Source organism: Schistocerca piceifrons, chromosome 8, assembly GCF_021461385.2.
Source record: "Schistocerca piceifrons isolate TAMUIC-IGC-003096 chromosome 8, iqSchPice1.1, whole genome shotgun sequence".
NCBI lineage: Eukaryota > Metazoa > Arthropoda > Insecta > Orthoptera > Acrididae > Schistocerca > Schistocerca piceifrons.
Window position 1 is genome coordinate 292,579,059 of NC_060145.1, and position 27,027 is coordinate 292,606,085.

The window sequence follows — 27,027 nt, forward strand, 5'->3', positions numbered from 1 at the left end:
AGTTCTAGGGGACTGATGACATCAGATGTTAAGTCCCATAGTGCTCAGAGTCGTTTTTTTTCTTTGGCACTTTAGTGTACAAGAGCTGAAGCGGGAATATTCTGCGACGTACCGCAACAAATTCCGCATTTTTACTGCCGAAACTGAGCGAGAAAAAAAAGTGTTGCATTATTGACTGAACATCCCTCATATGTATTATCGTTTCGAACTCTTCTTCCACCGAGGGATTTTTGTAGGTTCCATAAGCATATTAAAATCAACAAATAATTGTGGAATGTGTGCTGCGACTACATCCTGTGCTGCTCTGAATTCCAAATATATCTTACTCCGCTCTATATTGAGAATATCTTTCCTTAGATCGTTAAGATATCACACCATTAATTAGCCTGGCGTTTTGTGCCGCTCAGCGGTTGGTAGTCGGAACGAGTAAAGCCGTATTTACAGCGAGTACTGGCGTGAACGACGCGGCCGCCGCTCACAATAGACCGCTTAGTGAGTTATATTCCCCGAAGTCACGGCACGGCAGGCCGGTATCATTTCGCCGACAGTGTTATTTCATCGCATTTGCCCGAGCCGCGGGCCCGCCCTGCGCTGCCGCCAGGGCGCCGCTGGGAACTGCCCGAGTGTCGTGCCCGGGCGCAATAGTAGGCGCCGGCCTGCAATTTGCCGGTCGCTGCCATCTGTGTAAGTAGCACGTCAGCCGGCCGCGATAATGTTCCCAACGCCGGGCCGGCACGCGACGCTAATTCCTTTCTGCGGAGAACGACGCCGGACAGCTGCGCGGCAAGCTGGCGCCTTGCGATCGCGGGCGCGCTCCTCATCAGCAAAGTAGTTCCCACGCCCGCGCCCACACCCGTCAGCACTGCATTACAGCAGCTGACTTTCGCCGACACGCACACTGAGGCGACGGCCGTCCTCGTCGCAGCGGCGATAAACTTTTTCGTACTTCATGCAATCACGAGACTGTACGTGGTAGTTTTGTTTTGGTTTCCTGCTTCATATACACTACTGGCCATTAAAATTGCTACACCAAGAAGAAATGCAGATGATAAACGGGTATTCATTGGACAAATATATTATACTAGAACTGACATGTGATTACATTTTCACGCAATTTGGGTGCATAGATCCTGAGAAATCAGTACCCAGAACAACCTCCTCTGGCCGTAATAACGACCTTGATACGCCTGGGCATTGAGTCAAACAGAGCTTGGATGGCGTGTACAGGTACAGATGCCCATGCAGCTTCAACACGATACCACAGTTCATCAAGAGTAGTGACTGGCGTATTGTCACGAGCCAGTTGCTCGGCCACCATTGACCAGACATTTTCAATTGGTGAGAGATTTGGAGAATGTGCCGGCCAGGGCAGCAGTCGAACATTTTCTGTATCCAGAAAGGCCCGTACAGGACCTGCAACATGCGTTCGTGCATTATCCTGCTGAAATGTAGGGTTTCGCAGGTATTTAATGAAGAGTAGAGCCACGGGTCTTAACACATCTGAAATGTAGCGTCCACTGTTCAAAGTGCCGTCAATGCGAACAAGAGACGACCGAGACGTGTAAGCAATGACACCCCATACTATCACGCCGGGTTATACGCCAGTATGGCGATGACGAATAGCCGCTTCCAATGTGCGTTCACCACGAACTCGCCAAACACGGATGCGACCACTATGATGCTGTAAAGAGAACCTGGATTCATCCGAAAAAATGACGTTTTGCCATTCGTGCAGCCAGGTTCGTCATTGAGCACACCATCGCGGACGCTCCTGTCTGTGATGCAGCGTCAAGGGTAACCGCAGCCATGGTCTCCGAGCTGATAGTCCATGCTGCTGCAAACGTCGTCTAACTGTTCGTGCATATGGTTGTTGTCTTGCAAACGTACCCATCTATTGTCTCAGGGATCGAGACGTGGCTGCACGATCCGTTACTGCTATGCGGATAAGATGCCTGACATCTCGACTGCTAGTGATACGAGGCCGTTGGGATCCAGCACGGCGTTCCGTATTACCCTCCTGAACCCACGGATTCCATATTCTGCTACCAGTCATTGGATCTCGACCAGCGCGAGCATCAATGTCGCGATACGATAAACCGCAACCGCGATAGGCTACAATCCGACCTTTATCAAAGTCTGAAACGTGATGGTACACATTTCTCCTGCTTACACGTGGCATCACAACAATGTTTCACCAGGCAACGCCGGTAAACTGCTGTTTGTGTATGAGAAATCGCTTGGAAACTTTCCTCTTGTCAGCACGTTGTAGGTGTCGCCACCGGCGCGAACCTTGCGTGAATGCTCTGACAAGCTAATCACTTGCATATCACAGCATCTTCTTCCTGTCGTTTAAATTTCGCGTCTGCAGCACGTCATCTTCATGGTTAGTACTTTTAATGGCCAGTAGTGTAAATACACGGACGAAGCTATTACTTTTTTCACGGTTACTTTTCAGATCATAAACAAAATCAAATTCCAAATTTTTTTATGGTTCCATACTTCTGTTGGTAAAAATGGAATCCTTATAGAGTCACTGTGTCGTCTGTCTGTCCGACTATTAAGGTAGAGTATCAAGTTTAACTGAACGGACAGCGTCTTGAAAGGAGGATATAAGATGAAGATCAACAAAAGCAAAAGGAGGATAGTGGAATGTAGTAGAATTAAGTCGCGTGCTGCTGAGGGAATTAGATTAGGAAATGAGACACTTAAAAGTAGTACATGAGTTTTGCTATTTGGGGAGCAAAATAACTGATGATGGTCGAAGTAGAGATGGTATAAAATGTAGACTGGCAATGGCAAAGAAAGCGTTACTGATGAAGAGAAGTTGTTAACATCGAGTATAGATTTAAGTGTAAGGAAGTCGTCTCTGAAAGTATTTGTATGGAGTGTAGCCATATATGGAAGTGAAACAAGGACGATAAATAGTTCGGACAAGAAGAGAATAGAAGCTTTCGAAATGTGGTGCTACAGAGAAATGCTGAACATTAGATGTGGAGATCATGTAACTAATGAGGAGATACTAAATAGAATTGGGGAGAAGAGGAGTTTGTGGCACAATTTGACTAGAAGAAGGGATCGGTTGGTAGGACATGTTCTGAGGCATCAAGGGATCACCAATTTACGAGGGGTGTCCAGAAAGTATGTTCGTATCGGTCGCGAAATGGAAACGACTATGAAAATCCGATAAAGCTTTGCACAGAGGTGTTGGGCAGTGTCTCTAGTATGACCACAGATAGCATCACGTCGCTCTTCTCATTTCTGAGCACACAGTGATCGCGTAAAGACGTCTAGAAAGTAGTGTCTCCCGCCAAGTACGAGGGCCTGGTGAGGAATTTCGCCTAAAGCTATGCAGCCAACATTACATAATTGTCGTGCTGTTTCTTCTTCAAGACAATTCTCAGCCGCATTCTGCAGGGGCAATGAAGACGCTCCTGCATCGTTTTCATTTGGAAATGTTTGATTACTCACAATACAGCCTGTAATTGTCTCCCTCTGAGTTTCATCTCTGGTCACATGAACCGCTGTCTGTGAAGACAACATTTTGGCACAGACAACGAGCTGTAGGCCAGCGTGGAGAACCGGCGGAAAGCACTGGCGGCTGCCTTCTATGATGAGGGTATTGAAAAGTTGGTACAACGCTACGACAAATGTCTAAGTCAGAACGGCGACTACGTAGAGAAGTAGCTGGAAGTTGTAGCTAACTGTTACAAATAAAACATTTCTGATATTCACTGTGGTTTCCATTTCGCAGTCAATCGGAACTTACTTTCTGGACAGGCCTCGTAGTACTGGAGGGCAGCGTGGAGAGTAAAAATCGTAGAGGGAGACCAAGAGATGAATACACTAAGCAGATTCAGAATTTAAATTTATATCTTCTACTATGGTCTACGGTCTCTTGGCGGCGTGAAAAATTTAACTTTCTAGGTCAGTGAAATCGAAGATATTGCCATTTACACATACAGGGTGTCTCAAAATTTTTGGGCCAAATTGAGCACTTACTATGTACCTATATGTTTAGTTTGACGTTGATACTACACCAGAAAATCTCATGATTTGAAGAAGGCAGTAGCCAAAACCGGGAATACTGAAGAGTAAAAGTTCGTGTGATCAAGACGGATCTGTAAAATAAAGTGCCAAAAACATGATAACGGACTCATTTTCAGACTTTATGTCTTAAATTACAGACTGAAACAGGCTACAAGCTTAGCCACGGCCTGGGGAGTCAATGTCTCTGCAATATCCTTTCTCAGAAGTGCTAGTTATGCAAGTTTCGCAGAAGAGCTTCTGTCGAGTTTGGAAGGCAGGAGACGAGGTACTGGCAGAATTAAAGCTGTAAGGACTGGTCGTGAGTCGTGCTTGGATAGCTCAGCTGGTAGAGCACTTGCCCACGAAAGGCAAACGTCCCGAGTTCTAGGCTGTGTCCAGCAGACAGTTTTAATCTGCCAGTAAGTTTTACTTTTCGTGTTTTCTCAGTTCTCAGAAGCGTAAAGAATTTACCATGCCATCTTCGACAAGAATGTCCACTATGAATTCCCCTTGCTTGTTCCTACATTATGCATTATATTTCGGTTTTTTCGTAAAAAGGATAGTCTCTCATAACCTCACTTTCAAGTTCAGATGCCAAACTGCACAGCCGACAGGTCACACATCACACGCAATTGTTGCGTTGACGTGTAAACGAAAATGACAACCCAATCCACGCGAAACGCAATACAGGAATAAAACGCCGGAGGCGCTGCAAGAGACCCACTTGTCTTGAGTAGTCAACTGAGACAAGAAGGTCGATCGTGTAAAAGTGTCTTAACTCAGACGACCCTGTGGAACCTTCTCCACGACAACTTCCCCTGTCCGTATAACTTACAACGCTTGCAGATCTTTCTTCGCACAGACCTCCACGGTGTTGCGATTTGTCTCACCATCCTGTTCACAAATGATGGTATGGTCAACGTTTACAACACCCACTTGTGGCGTAGACTCCCCATGCTACTGAGGCACCGAACTATCAGCACCGGTTAAACCTCAGCTTGTGGATGTGTATCATTGGCGACCACCGCGTGGGACCAGTCAGTCGCGCCTCACAGGCGTGGTAGATCTGCACTTGGTACAAGTGGCCCTTCCCTCCCTGCTGGAAGAAGTGCCTCTGATGGTACGAAATGTAACATGGTTACTACCTCAATGGTGCTCCACCTCACTCTTAAGTGTGAAGCTAAAACATTGATACAGACGCAAAATTATTATTATCGTTATTATTATTAGCGGGCGTACATCCCTTGGAATGCATTTCCGGTCATATGTTTGTCACCATTTAGCAAAATGAACCTGTATAAGGAAGATTGCACAGCGGGTTTCTCATTCAGAAATCGCAGGTTATTTGCGAGAAAGCTGTGTTGTGCTATAAGCAACAGGGAGAAACGCCTACCAACACGCGTCAGAATTCGACAGCGACAGGATTGTGGCCTACCGTGACTGCATTTATTATTCCGCGACATTCCTTCTCGCGTTTGTCGGAATCCCATGACTGTCAGGGGAACTGATGGGTGCAGGAGGGTCATACTGCCCGCCATGCGGCATCTCCCACGTGACTAACACCTGAGAGGACAGGCCGTGCAGCTTCGCACTCCCATGTCACGTACTTTAGAATCAAGATAAGGGCTAGTTTGCAACAAGACAGATATCGACACGTCACGAGCACCACGGAGTGTCAGCAGAGACAGCACTGTTGCAGCATCACCTGAGGCGGCAGCTGGGGAGGTGCACTGGAAGTGGTGTGGTGCACACAACTGCAACAGTCGACACGGCAGTTTCTTGAGATGAGTCCCTGTTTTGTACACACCATCACAATAGACATATCTGTGTGTGGAGGCTGAAGGATAGTTAACGTTGCCAGACTACCTTCCCCATTGCCACCCGGACCCACCATCTGACATAATTCTATGGGGAGACTGGGGTACACAACAAAAATCACCTGTGCTTCGCATATCAGATAATTATGAAGTATTGACCCTTCGAGTCTCGTCAATACCCAAAAAATTATAATTTTAAACTTTTTTCTCGAAATTAACCTTTATTATCAGAGTAACAGGCAATATACAACATGTAGAAGAATTAAGAGGGAACAGACTGGAAGAGCAAGAAGGAAGTGCTTAGATTGAAAAAAGTACCACACAGACATGTAGTCTTCCGCTCTAATGTTCATTCTATACACCTAAAAAGCAGTGACAGAAATAAAAGAATGGTTCAAGTGTGGGATTAAGATCAAGGTGAAAGGACATCACTGACAAGATTCGCTGATGACATTACTATCCTCAACGAAAGTGAAGAAGAATTACAGTATCTATTGAATAAAATGAGTAGTATAATGAGTAGAAAATATGTATTGAGAGTAAATCGAAGAAAGACGCAAGTAATGAGAGGCAGCAGTAATTGGAGCCGAAAGAAACTTGACATCAAAACTGAGGATCATGAAGTAGACCAAGTTAAGGAATTCTGCTCTCTAGGCAGCAAAATAACTCGGATGGACAAACAAGGAGGACATAAAAAGCAGAGTAGCGACAGCAAAGAAGGCATTCCTGGCCAAGGGAAGTCTACTAGTATCAAACATATGCCTTAATTTGTGGAAGAAACTTCTGTCACACTTCTTTGCGGTGTTGTTCAATTCGCGTGTCACATCTCCTTAAATGTCGGTTATGTCATGCGAATTTTTTAAGTATGTCGTTTTGTACCACGTTCGTATTGACAACTTAAAGCCTCGTCACCAGTGATTATTTTTTCCATATAAAAACGTCAGCGTTTTGCACTGCAGTAAAGTCGCCGCAGGCGTCCACGCAGCGTTGCTTTTGTCCGGTAGTCAAGGTGTGCGGGCCAAACTTCGAGTACAATTTTTTCTACTACTAGAACATTCTGGGGAACGTCTTGAACACTCGATTCAGAGATGGTGCTCCACTGCGGTCTGTGACACAACAGCGTTGAAACGCTATCCCGCACATCTACTAATTAATACTCCATGCTCACAATTGACTGCTAAAATGCACATCTGCTGTTTACACTTGTTGAATAAAACTGGAACCGTTGTTACTGCACTGATGTCACTTGTATGTCAGAAATAAAATTATCTCGGCAGTTTTTGGACGGCCGGTGTAGTAGTTTAAGACAAGGTCGAAACGAAGTAACCGTAAAGACTGATGACTAAAAGAATAAAGATCGATGCAGTCTGTGGATACCCAGCAGCAAAATCTACTGTTTTGGCAATTTTCCATTTTTCGTTCTACGGAAAAATTTAATTACAAAATCTGAATTTCTCGATTACGATCTTTACTGCCAAATACTAGAGGGTGAATGATATACACAAAGAGCAAGAGCACTTAATTGACAGCATATTTCGTTGAGGTATGGTTTGCTAACCAATTAGTCTCCTATAACTGGCGTAGAAAAATTGTCTATTGACACACACACACACACACACACACACACACACGAGTTGCCCTCCCTCACTGGCGGGCAGTCTCTTTATCGAGGAAAAAAAAATGAAAGAAAGGAAAAACCTGAGACGATGAGGTGCAGCAGCAAAAAATTGCGCGTCAGCTCGTTATGGTCTGGAGAAAGGATTACACCAGCAGCAATTTGGAGGCGAGGCAGCGCGTGCCTGGCCGGATTGCAGCGTCCTAAAAACACTCCGCGTGGCCAACCACGCAACGCTTAGGAACGGAGGGGGGGGGGGGGATAAAGGAGGCGAGGTTCGGGGGGGGGGAGGGGGGAGGAAGAACAATGGACTCGGCAGGAAGGAGAGCTATCGATCTCCCGGCGCGCAGTCCTCGCGTCGTTGTCCACTTCGACTTCAGATTTACGGTCTTTTGTTTCGCGGGAGGAAGAGGAAAAAATAAATGCGCCAGCGCGGCGGCTCGCGAGGCGCGCGCCGAGTCCGCGGGGATTACTTACGATCGGGCCCATCCTCAATTGCGCAGCCCGGCAATTCATCTCCCCGCTCCGGTGCGGTCCGCGGAGCTGACCGCCGCGTCATTCACTTTTATTTCTCCTCCGCGGGAATTGTGGTGCAGTTATTTCTGCCTTTAGTTTCCTCTTTAAACTGGAGTCCACTGGGTAGTTGCTGTAACAGCATCTGTGGGATTTGCCGCGAGACTCGATAGCGCTGGTGTCTTGAGGCCCGTCACGTCTCTCTCCAGTATTGCTGGAACAGGTCTACGACAAGGTAGCACCTGTTCCGTCTTCCTCATTCAGTCTGTAAGGCGTCGTACAGGCATCTCCACGCATTAAGCCCTCCGACCTGTGGCGATCTTCAAATACACTACTGGCCATTAAAATTGCTACACCGAGAAGAAATGCAGACGATAAACGGGTATTCATTGGACAAATATATTATACATGAACTGACATGTGATTACAGTTTCGCGTAATTTGGGTGCATAGATCCTGAGAAATCAGTACCCAGAACGACCACCTCTGGTCGTAATAACGGCCTTGATACGCCTGGGCATTGAGTCAAACAGAGCTTGGATGGCGTGTACAGGTACAGCTGCCCATGCAGCTTCAACACGATACCACAGTTCATCAAGAGTAGTGAATGCCGTATTGTGACGAGCCAGTTGCTCGGCCATCATTGAACAGACGTTTCCAGTCTGGAGAATGTGCTGGCCAGGGCAGCAGTCAAACATTTTCTGTATCCGGAAAGGCCTGTACAGGACCTGCAACATGCGTTCGTGCAATATCCTGCTGAAATGTAGGGTTTCGCAGGGATCGTATGAAGGGTAGAACCACGGGTCGTAACACATCTGAAATGTAACGTCCACTGTTCAAAGAGCCGTCAATGCGAACAAGAGGTAACCGAGACGTGTAACCAATGGCAGCCCATGCCATCACGCCGGGTGATACGCCAGTATGGCGATGACGAATACACGCTTCCAATGTGCGTTCACCGCGATGTCACCAAACACGGATGCGACTATGATGATGCTGTAAACAGAATCTGCATTCATCCGAAAAAATGACGTTTTTCCATTCGTGCCCCCTGGTTCGTCGTTGAGTACACTATCGCAGGCGCTCCTGTCTGTGATGCAGCGTCAAGGGTAACAGAAGCCATGGTCTCCGAGCTGATAGTCCATGCTGCTGCAAACGTCGTCGAACTGTGCGTGCAGATGGTTCTTGTATTGCAGACGTCCCCATCTGTTGACTCAGGGATTGGGACGTGGCTGCACGATCCGTTACAGCCATGCGGATAAGATGCCTGTCATCTCGACTGCTAGTGATACGAGGCCGTTGGGATCCAGCACGGCGTTCCGTATTTCCCTCCGCCGATTCCATATTCTGGTAACAGTCATTGGATCTCGACCAACGCGAGCAGCAATGTCGCGATACGATAAACCGCAATCGCAATAGGTTGCAATCTGACCTTTATCAAAGTCGGAAACGTGATGGTACACATTTCTCCTCCTTACACGACGCATCACAACAATGTTTCACCAGGCAACGGCGGTCAACTGCTGTTAGTGTATGAGAAATCGGTTGGAAACTTTCCTCATGTCAGCACGTTGTATGTGTCACCACTGGCGCCAACCTTGTGTGAATGCTCTGAAAAGCTAATCATTTGCATATCACAGCATGCTTTTGTCGGTTAAATTTCGCGTCTGTAGCACGTCTTCTTCGCGGTGTAGCAATTTTAATGACCAGTAGTGTATTATCTTGACATCAACGTTTTCCACAGCGGCATCCTTGTATAAAATCTTCTCGGCATTCAGACTGCGCTATATAGGAATTAAAACTCGAGCTTTCAGAGAATGTAACTGTCCTCTTCGTCAGGGGATAACAGTCTGCCTGGAGCTAAGTCTGCTCACCTTATAGCGGCGGTCATGGTTGTTACTGGACGGGTGACGACGCTTGCAATTCTATTGGCGAGCAGGATCTGATCCCCCCCCCCCCCCCACAGCATCATTTGTTCCATAAGAATTACCATTTTCGGCAGCTTTTCCCCGAAGACGCTCGAGTACTCCTCTCCAGTCCCCGTTCGGATTATACCCTCTGTCTCTGATGAAATTAAGATAATTCTCGTTCATTGTTCCACCTCAGTTGCACATTTTTGATTAAACTACATGTTTCGATCACTCTGGATCATCTGCAGGTCTAAGTAGCTCCATGAGCAATCTGTCTTGTCTACTCATAATCACTTGTCAGAGTGCTGTGATACGTGATTCTGAGTAGACAAGACGGGTTACTGGCGCAACTACTTAGACCTGCAGATGATCCAGAGTTATCGAAACATGTAGTTTAATTAGAAATGTGCAACTGAGGTGGAACAATGAACGAGAATTATCTTAATTAACTGAACAGTTGCTGGATCTCTCAACAGGATTATATCGATTATAGTTTGTTTAAACTGTTATTGCACATACGAATTTCAGTCGCATCATTTGTTACGCACTCCAAGAATGTCAATGTTTGGCAGAGAACCTTCGCTTTCTAAAAGTTAATTTTGTGTTTTCCCGTAAGGCTGTTTCACTGCCGCTTATTTCTCAAGATTTCTGTACTTGATGTGCCGTCTGTGATCAGTGCAACGCTGGACTACTGCGTCGATATTGCCCGCCATGAGTAATTTTCTCCACATTCACGTGACACATTGTAGACACCAGGTTCTCCCAACTCCAGGCTGTCTTTCACTGGACGCAGCGAACCCTTAATTTTCTGTGGATGGCGGAATACTGCTCTAATAACATATCCACGGAATTTGTGTCAAATTTTGCCCGACGTCGCTCTGCAGAATCGAAGGAATGCTGTGTGTTTGTCTTTTTTCGTTCGTTGGATGGGTTCGCGCCTACATTTACCAGGAAATGCAACTCTTCGTGTAATCTGATATGATTTGTATCTGTTTTTCCAGAACACATTCTTAACGTGTTTCGATTCACGTCCACGTAGTCCGAATCTTCGTCTCTTCTTTGGTGTGCTCTCTCTGCAGGCTTATAGCTGTGTTTGAAAAACATTCTCTGCTCAAGCGTTCCACATGAAATCTCCAGTGTTGACCATTCTGAGACGTTTGGCATCCAAACTGTAAATTTTGAGTGTCTTACTTCGTTTTATAGTGTAAAACAAAAATTACTGCCCATTTTGTCACTCAACAGCAACAATCACTAAGTGAATGTTTATGCTTAGGTGCCTGAAAATTTTTGAGAGAAAGCAGTGTGATGACCTTATGGCCCTCCGTATCGAATCCGATGTCGTCACTGACAAGAGGATGACACGGCGGTCGGTCTCTCTGGGGAAAGAATGCAGAACTTTTTTACTTTCTTTACTTAGTTCTACATTTAATATTTCATGGACTATCATTTATTCTCTGTATAAGTCTCATATTTTCGGAACGGAACTAATGAGAATGCACTGAAGAAGGAATGAAGATCATCGATTAACATCCCGTCAGCAACGAGATCATTAGAGATACAATACAACACAAGATTGGAAAAGCATTAGAAAGAATTCGACCGAGTCCTTTTCAACATGTCTGTCCCAGCAGTTATCTTGAACAATTTAAAGAAACCACGGAGCACATAAATTTGGATGGTCAGACGTGGATTCGAACCCTGCTCTTCCCGAGCGCAACTCTAGTGCTTTTCGTACAATGAAGCTTTCCAGGAGCAGCTGTCTCAGTTGCTAATGAATCTTCTGGGTTGTATTGTCGTAGTCCACGAGACTCCGTTGTTGCTGGTGTATAGCCCAAACATCTTCGGAGGTGCTCCTAATCTTCCGAGTGACTCAGTGGATCCAGTACCGCGTCTGAAGATGTCCACCGCAGCTCTGGACTAAACGTGAGTAACATAAAAGTTTCATGGATTATGGCCATACAGCGATCGACTTCTCTTGATGGGAGCGTGATATTTTCCAATGTAGCTCTGTCTTTTATAAATATAAATTCTATTTGCTGTTGATACTAGCTTCGGTATTGCAGAACTGAGCCAATATGTCACCACAACGTTTCGAAACAAAACTTGTGTTAGCTTCATAGTACTGAAAAAGGTCCGAAATACTGAGAGACAGCACGAATGAAAATTATGACATAGTGAATAACGAAAGTGAATGGGGAAAATGCAAGAAATTAGATGGCGTACAATTTAAACGGAAGTTATGCGATATTTTTCACATAACAGAAGAAAGTATTAACTTGAAAGCATTAACTAGACCTGACAAATCTTGCTTTTCTCTGTGAATCGCAAAAATCTGTTACTGCGAAACCGTTACGAAAGATATAAATAACTCAGTTACAAAGAATATTATCGGAATCGTTAAGATAGCTTTTCTCTTTATGGGTAGTTTGAAAACATGCACAGAACACATTGCGATGACGTATCTGTTTCTAGTCAGTCATACACATGACGAGGATTTTTTTGTTTAACTCTACTTTTAGGACATTAGTTGTAGCACGAGAACAGTAACTCAGACCAATAGTTCTAGAAATAGTTGCACGAAATCACGCAAATGTATTTCCTTGCTTGACTTTTATACCCTGTAATTTTCATTCTCTACCTGCCACTAAAGTCTCGTCGATACAGAGTTGATTACAAACTAAGTAATAGTGCAGTACCTTTTACAGTAGCTATATTAGGCCACTGGTTCGAACCCTGGAGTGGAACAAATTTTATCGCCAGTATTTGTCTACCAAGAGGAGAGGAATCTGTGGTTTGTTCTGATCCCCAGACTTTGAGCCGCTGTCTATAGTGATATACTAAACTTCTTCACAGTATCTCTCGGTGTGAAAGCATGTGACGGGGTTCATGATGATCCGCTCGACAGATGCGGACAACGCTCACGTTATCAACAACATAAATGAGACATTAAACCTCCACTCACGCTCACCACTGTCACCTAACTCAGTCTGTACACTTAATTCTTCCATTAAACCATATGACAATCACAGGTTTCACTCGTACACTCACTTGTATAACTTTAATTTAGAATTACCTTTAGATCCAGTACTGTAGCCGAGTAAACCTCTTAACAGTGTGGCATATGTATTATCACCCAAATGCGAGAAAACAGAATTATTGTATCAATCACTGAATCCTCTAAAACGACGATTATGTCTTATTTCACAAACAAAGGATCTTTACAACAAGTCTCTCTCACATTTTGCGAAGGAAAGGTACAATAGTTCGCGAGGAAATAAAACCTTTCCAATTAAGCGACAAATCCTGCCTCTCAGGATCTTCAATGGTTCAAATGGTTCAAATGGCCCTGAGCACTGTGGGACTTAACATCTGTGGTCATCAGTCCCCTAGAATTTAGAACTACTTAAACCTAACTAAGCTAAGGACATCACACACATCAATGCCCGAGGCAGGATTCGAACCTGCGACCGTAGCGGTCACGCGGTTCCAGACTGAAGCGCCTAGAACCGCACGGCCACACCGGCCGGCCAGAATATTCCAACCAACAATAACGTACGAATTTCCTTTTAGTAGCTCCATTTGAGAAATACGGGTAGACGTCCGGCTATAGTATTGATGTAGGTAGTATCCCGAAATTTACCTAATGGTAATGAAGGGAATTTCCGAAAACATACATCACGACCATTGGAAGAAAATTTGAAAGTCACACCTCCCAGTTTTAAGTCAACTTTATAAAGCCCTGATTTAACGTCTAGTGAACTTCATAGACGCAGAAGCGTAAGTTTTGAGGTACAAGGAAAAGGCATGCAACGAGGTCTATTTAAGGAGAACATCCCTCCGTATGTGAAAGAACGGTCATTTCGCTTTTGAGGCTCCGAGAGACACGAATGTTTAATGCTATGCTGTTTCCGTTCACAAGTCCATATTTAGGTGTCAATCGCAATTGCAGTGAATCACCCGAGAGAATGTTTGGATAGTTGCTTCAGACAGAAAAAACCAAATTGCCATCCTTAATCCTGTCCAGCTGGGGTAGCCTTCAGTCACTAATAAACTGTACGAGACTATACAATTTAACCTCTCTAAAGCTCCCTCATTGTTGTGGTCTTCAGTCTGAAGATAAATTCAGTGAAGCTCTCCACTGACATTTTTATTTCCTTATTATTTGAGCTACCTCTGCATTACTCTGAATCGATCTTGTATTTATAAATCCATACTCACTTGACCAAAAAGTTCTGTTCTCCCTGATACTGTCACTAATCTGTCCTCTGTTATATACTGCAGAGTGTACATGTGTATGTATGGGATTACCGCCAAACTTTTGGACCGATTTCAACCAACAGGAACACTGGGCCTCAAGAGTATCATCATCAGTAGGAGCAGCCCCTGGCGTTTAGGTTGCCCTGTACAACAAACATGTTGTGTGGGAACAATATCATCAGGCTGCCAAATCAACTTCCTTTGCAGGGCAGCCTACATTACATGTCAAGGGCAAGAAACGTTTTATGGGCCCCAGCATACAAGCTGCACTGCATGACAGGCATGTTGTGTTGGAGTCCTGCTTTTCATGGTGCCCTGTACACCAGGATCACATAAATGATTTTCAAGCCGCTGATGTGTTCAAAAAAATGTTCAAATGTGTGTGAAATCTTACGTAACTTAACTGCTAACGTCATCAGTCCCTAAGCTTACACACTACTTAACCTAAATTATCCTAAGGACAAACACACACACCTATGCCCGAGGGAGGACTCGAACCTCCGCTGGGATCAGCCGCACAGTCCATGACTGCACTGTGATGTGTAGACAGCCCTGCATGACAGGCTTGTTGTGGGTGCGGTGTTAGCTTGATTTATTGAACTGTATTCAGGGGCTAGAAGTACTGGCGAACATGACTAGGGAGTGGATGAGATAGATTGAGGAGAGATGGACAACGGGAGGAGGAAGTGAAGAGAGAGAAGGGAGGAGGGGGCTGTTGGAGGCAGGTGGAAGATATGGAGGAGTGGTGGGTGGGTGGAAAAGTAAGAAGGACAGACAGAGATGGAAATAGATAGGGGGAGGAGCATATGGACAGAGGGGAAAGGGAGGCAGATAGGTCAGAGAGGGGGAGTGGAGGGAATAGACAAAGACAGGGAAGGAGGAGATGATGAGACAGAGACATAGAGGCAGTCAGACGAAGGGAGGAAGAGATGGACACAAGAGGGGGAGAAGGACATGTGTTCAATATATGTGTGTGTCACATTTGTCAAATGCATACGCAGGCAAAGCTGCAGGAAAATGTCTAATTCCGACTACGTCTAATTTCAATCTAATTGTTTCCTTTTTTAAATTCCCTGAACTATCAAACTAATTAGTGGAGCTAACATTCCGACTGGGAGAACGTCAGTTTTGTTCTTCCTGATAAAACATCATTCAGTTTTGTACCCACCCAGTGATCTAAAATTGTGTGTGTGTGGGCGGGGGGTAGGGGGGGGGGGTAGGGAGAGGAACAATCTTGGCTCCAGAAAATTTTACACAAGAGGATTCCATCATCAACTAAAACACGGACTAGAGCCCGTACGCCCTCGAGAAAAATAACGGCTTTAGTTTCGCCCTGCTTTCAGTCACTCACAGGGCCAGCATAGCAAGACCATGTTGGCTTATTGTTTCAAGGCCAGATCGTTCAATTATCCACACTACTGCTCTTGCATCTACTGAAAATGATGCTGCCCTTCTTCAGAAACGATGGGTTAGTCTGGCTTCACTACAAATACCCGTTTGTTGTGGTAGCTCGTACAGTACAGCTATCTGCCTCACTGAGGGGCGCAAGCCACGCCACGCCACGCAAGGCACGTGGTTCAGGGTGGGAGGGTGTGGGAAGGGAGGGGGCTCATTTAGTCTCCGTATTTGATCGAACGTCTGCCTCGTCTCTCTACATCAAGCATGTAGTTGGAAGAACTGAGTAAACACCTAAAATTATCTTAGGTTTTTTGTTGATGGGACGAATAGGGACGACACGGAAGCCTATCTGATGCAAAGTGATTGCCAGTGGATGATGTCAAACACGAACTACGGTCGTGTGTGTATTCAGAAGTTGGGCAAGACCACATAAACGCCCCGCATTGTGTTCTCCAAGCCGAGAATAAGCTGGATAAACTTTGCTGATGTGCCGCCTTGGAATAACAGGAGGCCCAGGCGAGCGCCGGCTGGCATGGAGATATGAATGACAGACCGATAAACTTCCTGCGCGTCGCCTGCATCGGCAGCCGGGTCGCGCGCGTGTCTTCTGTCTAGGCCGGCCGACCGCCTTTGCTCTGCGGCTGGATATTCATCTCCAGAGGAGGCCCTCCTCGGACGTCCGTCCGGTTCCCGCTAAGTGCATTAACGAGACGCCAAAGAGCATCGATCGGCAGTGTTATGAAAGACCTAATTAGGTTTCCTCCTGAAAGCGGTCGTCCGCGCGCGCGGCGGCGTGTCTTTGCGAGCCGTGCGACTCCGGGACGTGTAAAGTAATTACGTGTTGCAAACTTGTCTGCCGCCGCGGAAATTGCCTAACCGTTCGAAAATTACTTGTTATTCTCGCATCCCGTCCTCGCTGTCGGCGAGGTAAAATGTAGTGTTTTGGAGATGACAGGCGCCAGTTACGAACAGCGCCAGGTAAAGTTAGGCAGGACGGTTTCTGCACGCATTACCCTTCCGCCAGAGTAACGAGGCCTTGGACGACCTGTCGATTTACGCTTCTCTTACGAGACGTTTTGAGAACCGTGGATTAACTCCTTCACTACCATTGGGACATCGCACCCCCGCGTGTCAAGACGGCAACTTTTAGTTTCGTCACCGATAAATAAACGTGAAGTGCTCAACGTGCAAGAAAAACGTCACGTCTCTACCTCGCAGTTTGTCCACCGCAGGGAAGATGTCAGCGTTGTTGTAGGCCACTTAATGATGCACTACGGCAAGAAGAGTGTCACTTCAGCGTTGCTACTGACAGGTGTTCATAGGGTCATTCACGAAGAGCGGTAAATTCTGAGCAGTGAAACTTTCATGTGTAAGGGAAGTTGAATGTAATTATTAATTAATTGATTATTACGATGTCACTGTTTATACAGTGTCTGTATGTCTATAGTAACAGACATACACTGTTTTGACGATTACAATGGTAAATATTACGAAATTTTGTGCGTTACAGTCTACAAGGAAAAAAGACATTTCTGATATAACGAAAGTTCAAAAATGGTTCAAATGGGTGTGAGCACTATGGGACTTAACTTCTGAGGTCATCAGTCCCCTAGAACTTAGAACTACTTAAACCTAATGACATCACGTAAATCCATGCCCGAGGCAGGATCCGAACCTGCGACCGTAGCGGCCGCGCGGTTCCCGACTGTAGCGCCTAGAACCTCTCGGCCACCCCGGCCGGCAAAGGAAGTTCACTTAGCATCCCTTTTCTCGGACAAAATTACTTATACAAAAGTAGCCCGCGGTCCAACGCACGGCTTTCCGGGCGGGAAGGAGCGCCTTGTCCCCGGCACGAATCCGCCCGGCGGATTTGTATCGAGGTCCGGTGAACCGGCCAGTCTGTGGATGTTTTTTAGGCGGTTTTCCATCTGCCTCGGCGAATGCGGGCTGGTTCCCCTTATTCCGCTTCAGTTACACCATGTCGGTGATTGCTGCGCAAATAAGATCACGTACACGTACACCACCATTACTCTACCACGCAAACATAGGGGTTACACTCGTGTGGTGTGAGACGTTTTCTAGGGGGGGGGGGGGGGAGGGGTCCACCGGGGGCCGAACCACACAATAACCCTGGGTTCGGTGTTCGGTGTGGGGCGGCGGAGGGGTGAAGTGGGCTGCTGTAGTCGTCGTGGGGTTGTGGACCACTGCGGCTGCGGCGGGGACGGAGCCTCTCCGTCGTTTCTAGGTCCCCGGTTAACATACAAAATAATATACAAAAGTAGCTTTTAATTGTGAGAAGGATACAGAAATGATTCTATTCCCGCCTAATACAGTTAGTTCCCGACGTTCCCTCTAGATGGCATGCGCGAATGAGTTATTTCAACTGTTATCATGGGGTCGCATAACGGTGCAGTGCATGTGGAGTGTTGTTTATGCTTTCATGCAAATGCGCTAGTAAAGTTCAGAAACGATTCAGGAATAAATATCGCAAGCCATGACCTCAAATATAAACTGTTATTAATTCGTACTGATGTTGCATCGAAACTGACTACCACATAGGACGCCGGGTCGGCTAGCAGTCTCTGACGCAGAAACTGTACAAGTTTGGCAGCCTTACATACGTAGTCCCGGTAAATCAACGAAACGTGCCAGCTAAGAATTGAATATGTCTAGTGTTACGGTGTGGGAAGGTATGACGGAAACGCTTGTTATTCAGAGCCTACAAACTGGAACTGCCGCAAGCTTTAAGAGAAAGTGACAAGGGAAAACGAATTGAGTTTAGTGTAGAAATTTTTAACAAAATGCAGACTAAATATGATTTTCTATATGAAATTATGTTCCTTGACGAAGCCACCTGCGGTAAAGTAAATGGACGTGATGTTGGGGGGTGAGCAGGAACCACGTCGCGTAATCTAACATATACGGGGCTCGCCTAAGGTAAATGTTTTTTGAACTGTAACCTGTAACAAGATTTATGGTCCTTTCCTTTTTTCCGAGTCTACTGTGACAGGCATATCGTAGCTGGACGAGCTTGAACTTCATCTGATGCTTCAGTCACAACAGGATAAGGGTACAGAATTTATTTTCTAGCCAAATGGCGCTCCACCACTTTATCATCTTGATGTTGTCGCGTATCTCCGTAGGAATGTGGCGACATGGACTGGATGTGACGGAACAATATCCCGGAAACAATGATCGCCTGATTTAAACCCAATGGACCTCTGTATATGGGGTCACATTAAAGACACAGTGTTGTTCCTCCACTTCCAGGAAGCATCGACGAGCTGTGACAACGGATAACACAAGTAGCTGCCACCATACATCAAGATTTGCTTCTTAAGATTTTGGCTGGAAATTGATTAGATATGTGACATTTTTCGTATTTACAAAAGGTAGCCACATTGAACATTACTTCATAAAATCTTACGATACACTGCCGCGAGTGCCGTATCAAACATTTCTGTAAATTATTTACCTTTTTCACAATTAAAGGTTACTTTTCTATAACTAATTTATAAATGCCTTGTGCAGGGCGCGGAAGTGCGAGGGTAACACAATAATATTGCGCAATATCTACATCCGAGAGCGTCAGTTTGAGCTCAGCCTTCATAGCAAACATGTCGGCGCTCCACGATGTCGAACTCGCATACATTAAGGACTGAGTAGCTTGCCTCGCAAAACACAAGCAAAAATCATGAAGAACGGGCGAAGCAAAATCAGCATGTTTAGCATCTCCAGCTATTAACACTACCATATGTGCCGGCCGCTGGTGGCCGAGCGGTTCTGGCGCTACAGTCTGGAACCGCGCGACCGCTACGGTCGCAGGTTCGAATCCTGCCTCAGGCATGGATGTGTGTGTTGTCCTTAGGTTAGTTAGGTTTAAGCAGTTCTAAGTTCTAGGGGACTTATGACCTCAGCAGTTGAGTCCCATAGTGCTCAGAGCCATCAACTACCATATGTGAAATTTGCTAAAAACCATACAACTGAAGATAACTGCTTATGCACCACCTGATGGGCTAACAAACTTCAGTTCGTTATAAATGGTTTTCATAGTTCCGCAACAAAAAAGCGTTGATACACCACTGTACTGCACAGAGCATTTTGAATAACCTTACCTTAGTGTTGTGGTTAATTTTTCGTCAGAAAATATACAAATATCTATTCGACGAACCCTCCCTGAGATCTTCTTTAGCCAGATCTAGGATATAGTTAAACTGGGCAATATTTACCCTGAAGAACTCAAGGAACGTTTGGTCGTCGTTCTACAGACTATTGGTATGTATCTGAAAGAACTCTCCGTCTTTTCCTACAGAAGGGATGCTTCAGCTTTCTCATCGTGCAACTGTTTGGGCAGAGTATGTTCTTTCTAATTTGCTTACAACACTAACTACAATAATAAATCGTAATCATTCATTTTGCGAAACATGCGTCTACTCCCGCGAACTATTCACGATTGAACCTAAGAACGACACTGGGCTGCAGGTTACTTGCACGCAGTCGGTTCAACTTCTCTTTTCCTCATACTGCAGTAACATATGGCTTTCGATTCAGCGTCAAAAACAACGTCGATATGTTAACAACACTTTGCATGCGACAACATATCACCTAAGGTGAACGAAACGTAAAGTAGCCAGCGACCACCTGTTTCACTGCATGTTCTTCAAATTTTACACGATGTCTCGTTAAACTAACGAGTATGGCAATAACTGCGACCAATACCGAGAAACTAGCCACTTCATCATCAAAGGGCGGTGTGAAACCGTAATACAAGAATAAATTGATTTTGTATTGCTTGAAATCGAATGGGAAGTATAATAATACAGCAAAGACAATGCGCAAATCTGAAAGAAGCGTTTTTTTTTTTAAAAAAAAGAAAAAGTAAAGGAGAACTTCTACCGAAAAAGTAGCCTCAGGAGTTGATGTAGCTTTAGTTGATTTACACACAGTAATTTTTACAGGAAGGGAATAAGAAACTCATTTATCTCACTTACTGCTATCGGATGCAGACCACAACCGCTTCGTGAGAAGCGCTCGTTTAATGCTTTTGCCGTGACCGTCACTCGCACTGAGACGCTCGCGTCAGAGTAACCCAATCTCTCGCATTGAGATGCGGGGTCTGCTCAAAAAATTTCAGAACGTTCATAATTTCGCGCCAATGGTGTGTTGAAGTGAAACGCAGTGTGCATCCCTGCACACACCTGTATCTAAGGTGCAACTGCCGCAAGTTTCATTGTTGTATGTCTGTTAGTTATTGTTCACTGCTGTATTGAGTAGAACGTTGCGTCGCAGAGTCTGCGATGCCAGAGTTAGAGGAGCAACGCGTCTGTATTAAATTTTGCGTGAAACTCGACAAAACCTTTACAGAGATATACCAAATGATGCAGGAAGCCTTCAGTGGTGAGTGCTTAAGCCCTACTCGGTATTACAAATGGTTCACACAGTTTAAAAATGGCTGGACGGAACTTAAAGATGACCCTCGTTCAGGACGCCCTTCGACGTCATCCGACGACGCTCGTGTCAGGAACGGCAACGAAACTGTGCGTGCAAATCGAAGACTGACTGTCCGAAAGATTGCAGAATAATATAAAATTTCAGCTAGATCATGTCATGAAATCCTGAGACAGCATCCAGGAATGCATCGTATTGCCGCCAAGTTCGTCCCACGGCTGATGCGTCAACACCATAAAGACATTTTTCTTTCAATCTGTGAGGAGTTTTTGGATCGCGCAAATGAGAAAGAGATGTTCCTTAAGCGAATCATAACTGGTGATGAAACATGGGGCCACGGTTATAATGTTGAGACCAAGGTTCAGTCTTCACACTGGATCGTGAAAGGTTCTACAAGACAAAAAATATGGCTCGTTAGGTCAGTTCAAATGTCAAAGCAATGCTGATAGTAGTTTATCCTGAATTCGTACCGCAAGGGCAACCTGTTAATCGATGGTGCTATCAGGACGTGTTGCGACGTCTGCAGGCAAATGTGAGAAATGTGGCAAGAGAATTCATGGCGGTTGCATCATGATAACTCACCTGCATATTCATCCTTTTTGGTGCGTGACTACTGCACAAAAAACTAAATAACTGTGCTGCCTCGTCCTTCAAACTCCCCAGACATGACCACTGTGGCCTTATTTTTTTAAATTTTTATTTTTATTTTCGAAGTTGAAAGCCCCGTTGAAAGGCCCAAGATTTACAACGACAGGCGAAGTGAAAGAAAATTCGCAGACGGTACTCCTCGAGACCTAGCAAGAGGCGTCGCAGGACTACTTCCGGAAGTGAAAACGGAGTTGGGAGTGGTGTATCAATCGTGGAGGAGAGTATTTCGAAGGAGACCAAGCACAATAAGTAAAAGGTAAGCGAAGAAAAATTTTGTGGACAAAGTTCTGCAATTTTTTGAACAGATCTGGCGTATAATCTAAAAGGTTTAACAGACAACTGTTAACGTTGAAAATCATGTGTATGTATCGTAATTCATGGCGCGCAAATTACCCAGACTATATTCAGGCTATATCTGAGAATGAGAGCATCTAGCTTAAACATACTAAGACTTTGAATACCGATACGTTACAAAACTATTACTTTGCAGTCGTATTGCATTTCAGTATTAAACTTATATTGCAGGCCGTTGTGGCCGAGCGGTTCTAGGCGCTTCAGTCCGGAACCGCTCGACTGCTACGATCACAGGTTCGAATCCTGCACGACTCTATATTACGCCAAAGGCACCAGAGCAATGCAGCAATCCACAGATTGCAAACATGACTTCTAAAATGTTTAACGCTCGAAAAACGCACTTCATAATGGGAATTACTTCCCGAAACGCGTTGTGCAGAAAATAAATAGAGGAAAAACATGGCTGGCAGTAACAAATGTTATTTTATAAAACAGAAGATCATTCAAATTTAAGCCAGTTTCCAAAAGTCTCCATTATTGTTAAATTATCTGTGACTACCAAAAATCTTCATTTTCTTTTAACCATAAATACGGATTTTCTGAAGATCTACCTGTATGTGCTTCAGCATATCTGAGTTGTGTCCACCGTGGTAAGTAGAGAGTATTGTCAGTTTCATTTCATGTAGTCGGTAATGTACTTACCATTAAGCAAACATTCGCTAATCGCCGATTTTTCAAAATGACTTAGCTGTACCCACATGACCGTGTGAACACACACACACACACACACACACACACGCACACACACACACACCTCTATTTAAGGTAATACTGGTAAAATATAACGATTTCTATCTTAGTTACGCTACCGTGCCTAAAACAATTATCAGGCGACACACGTTTAGCAAATAAACAAAATTGTTACTGTAATGAACTTTTCCATAAGACTCCGTAATAATCTTAAAAATCCTCTAAAATATTGTTGAAAATTAATGAAAATTCTTCAGGGCCGCATTAGCTGTAGTTGCATCTTCAGATAATAATCTGTATCGTACACAAAATATGTTTTTATAAAATGCTGTTAATACATAGCGTACAACAGCGAGAAGAAGAAATAAGTTTTTACGTACAAGTTTTCACTTCATAAGCCTAGAGAGAATGTACAGTATCCCAGTGTAACTATTGTAAACCAATTAATTGCATAAACTCTTAAAAGGCCAATAAAAACAGCTTGAGGTGTTGCAGTTCTTCTTATTTCCGTGCCTGCAAAGAAAACTGGATGAGGAATCAGACAAAAGTGGTAGAAATCAGCGTGTTACCACAGCACAAACAATGGAGACAAACACCACAACATCAAAGCTATGGAAAGCTGTACATTGTGTAGCAAATCCTCAGCTACTAACATAAAAATTCGACGTCTTCATGAAAGAAAGGAAATAAAGTAACCCACTGAAGATAGCACAAAAAGTGCTGAAACATTGCAGGGTAAATCAAAATTCCAAAGGTGGTATTCCTCATCTTAAAAGGCTGATAATCGAATGGCTAAACCTGAAATTTATACACCGTATTGTGGACGTCGAAAGGGTCGAAACCCTCCAATAAAATACCTAGGGAACGACAACAAATCAGTGTTAATTAAAATATATCGAGCAGTAACACTGAAAATGAGCTCCGCGTAGTGGAAGATATCACTCACCGAAGTTGTGTTATAACAGATGCAAGATTTAAAATTTGGCTCATTAAAGCAGCCCACACAAAAAAGGAGTGCAGTTAGTACATACAAAATCTCTGTCGAGTGGATAAAACAAAGTTCATGTCGATCACCTACAGACGAACATGAACCGACAGAATTCTTTTATCCGACAGTAGCTGAGCATAAACAGGAAAAAAAAGGGTCAGCCAGCGAAAAACTTATAAACCAGGAAGAATTGAGAAGAAAAATCTTTTTGGAAATTTTCCAATAAAAGTGCTAAGACAGTGGTGAAGGAAGTATGAAAGTTTAAAAGTGGTCATCTTGCACTAGGCTACTGAGAGTCCCTCTTGTACTGTGTCCATTATCGTGGGCTGTTGTGACAGTCGCACAGTAGAGGAGGTCGAGAGGTACTACTAGGAATTGAATGCGGCCCGAGTATTTTATAAAAAACACTTTTTGTATTCACTATAGAGTACCAGCTGAAGATGCGCCTGTAATGTTGTGAAGTTGACTGTGTTGCCTAATAAAAGAACATGTCTACAGCTAATGAGGCCTTGAAGAATTTTCGTGTTCAAAAAAATTAAAAAGATTTTTTTAGATTTTGGAGAATTTTTAGAAATTTCTTTACCGTAGCAATGTGTAATCTAAGCTGCTGGTGCCTTGAGTACAAAATAATCTGTACTAATGTGCCTGGCACGGCAGAAAGGGCGTATTTTAAACTTTTAAATTACAACAAAAATACTCTAAATAAAAAAAGGCAATTGCGAAGACGAGTAAGGCATTATGATCCGGAAGAATTGTGATCTGTTCGTGTCGAAACTACTTGCCCTATAGAAACATGCATGGACTCTTGAAAACAGTGATCGTTCGAGTCGCAACTCGCGCTCTTCAAACGGTATTAATTCTGCCCTGAAAACAGCTATCCAGATGGATACAGAAACGTTTTTATTCGTACTCACAGCTACGTCTATTGATTAAATTCGTTCGTGCGGCTTAGAGAACCAAGTTTGCGATTATATCGAAAATATATTGACATACAAAATGCAGTAAATTATCCTGGATGTAATGTACGTTGCAGACGACTAATGAATTATTATTGACACTATACAATGATGAGTTAATCGACCGTATTAGTTGCAATATCAGACTTTTAGATGATGGTATGGCCATCTACGGGAGTGTTTTACTCAAGAAAAATTGTAGTAAAATTCAGTTAGATGCTGACAAAGCAGCATACGAATGCAAACACTGGTAACTACCTATTAATGTAGAAGAAATGGAAAAAAGTAGTAGTCTTCGGCCAAATTATTAAGAAATCAGAACTATAACTTTATCAGGGAAACAGTTATTTAGTGACCCTCCTTTGTATTTTTCATGGTTGGTGTACGATATACGTACTACATAATATGCGCCAGAATGCTCCCCGAAAATTCTTCTGTCACATGCAATGCATCTCGTCCGAACTTTTTTTTTTTTAGTGTCAGGTATTTATAACGAAAAGTGTGTTAAATATGCGGTAGATCTCTGGCTGCCACACGCGTCGAATGACCGAACTGTCACCTTCTACTGTGGCCTAGACCTCAGACTACGCTACAGATCAGTTTGCGTGCTACACTCGATCCGGAGTCCGTCGTCTCACGCACATAGCTTGACGTAAAGATCTACACTACATGATTACTCTGTAGTTCACACTTAAGTGTGGCGAAATTTTCATAGAAGCGTTTTCAGACTCTTTCTCAACTGTTACACTCTGGAGTAGTGAGAGGGAAAACATAAAACCTAAATTTCTTCGTGTGACCTTAATTTCTCAAACATAGGAATTATACAGCCAATTGGTTGTAAATACCTGTTTGGTACAATTGACCTAGGTTTCGACACCTACCAAGGGTGCCATCATCAAAATGGCTTGAGCATAGCTGCTGTGAAATCTGACCATTACTTTCTCGCAACGTAATTTTACGGTTTCTCAAAATTTCATTCTGATGAAGACACCCTTAGTACGTGTCGAAAGTACCAAACAGCTATTTGCAATCACTTGGCTGTATAATTCCTATGTTTCAAAATTGTATACGGTCGCTGAGAAACAGCCATGCTTACAACTGTAGCATTAATTTCTCTTATTTTATTACAATGGCCATTTCTTCACATATAGGTGAGAGCCAAACAAATATTTTGATATTCAGAAGATAAAGATGGTTATTGAAATTTCGTGAAACGATCTAGCTGCAACGAAAAATGTCTTTGCCCTGATATTTGCCACCGCAGTTCGCTTATCTTACTCATCACACTCGATCCCCTATTTCGCGTCAATGCAGAACGCGCTGCTCTTCTTTGAAATTTTTCGATATTCTCCGTCAATCCTATCAGGTAGAATCCAACATCGCGCAGCAGTACTCCAGTAGAGGACGGACAAGAGTAGTCGAGGGAGTCTCTATACTAGATTTGGTAAATCGTCTAGCTGTTGTACGAATAAGACGCAGCCTCTGTTTCGCCTTCCCCACATTTTCTACGTGATGGTTCCAATTTAAGTTGTTAGTAATTGCAGTCCCTAGGTATTTAGTTGAATCGACAACCATTACAACTGTACGTGTAACCGATTATTTTTTATTTTTATTTTTTTAAAGGACAGTACACGTTTTATTGTGTGGTGTCCACCGCCTCATCTCGCACCATGCAATTCGAGTTTATCTTATGATGGCCTTACAAGACGGCAAACGACAGCATCATCATCTGCAAACGATCTGAGAACTATTTAAATTGTCTGTTAAATCGTTTATATAGATTAAGAGTAACAAAGAGCCTACAATACGTCCTTAGGAGCCCTAGATATCATTGCGGTTTCACTCGATGACTTCCCCCAGTTATACGGACTGTGACCTTTCTGACAGGAAATCACATAGCTGAGACAGTTTTCCCATAGGCACGCTGTTCGATTAGAAACCGCTTGTGAGGAACGGTGCCAAAAGTGTTCTGGTTATCGAGAAATGAGTAACCAACTTCAGATCTCCTATCGATACCCCACATTACTTCGTGACAATGTGCAGAAGTATGAAGTGGAATGCGCACGTAATTCCACTTGTAGGTAAAGCAACTGGAAAGCTATGATCTAAGGTTTGGTTGTGGGGAAAAATGAAAAAAAAAATGGCTCTGAGCACTATGGGACTTAACATCTGAGGTCATCAGTCCCCCTACATCTTAGAACTACTTAAACCTAACTAACCTAAGGGCATCACATACATCCATACCCGAGGCAGGATTCGAATCTGTGACCGTAGCAGTCGCACGGTTCCGGAGTGAAGCGCCTAGAACCGCTCGGGAAAAATGAAGTTTACCTGCTAAAAGAGATCGTTTACAGAATAGTAATAAGAGAAAACAGAAAGTATGCAAAAGAAGAGCGGCGCTTGTTCG

The 27,027-nt window shown here is 44.1% G+C and overlaps 1 long non-coding RNA gene across 1 annotated transcript in view; it reads right to left on the bottom strand.

Moving 5' to 3' along the window:
- Nucleotides 1-27,027, bottom strand: part of LOC124712046 — a 146,140-nt gene that overhangs the window by 118,553 nt on the left and 560 nt on the right. The window lies entirely within an intron of this gene.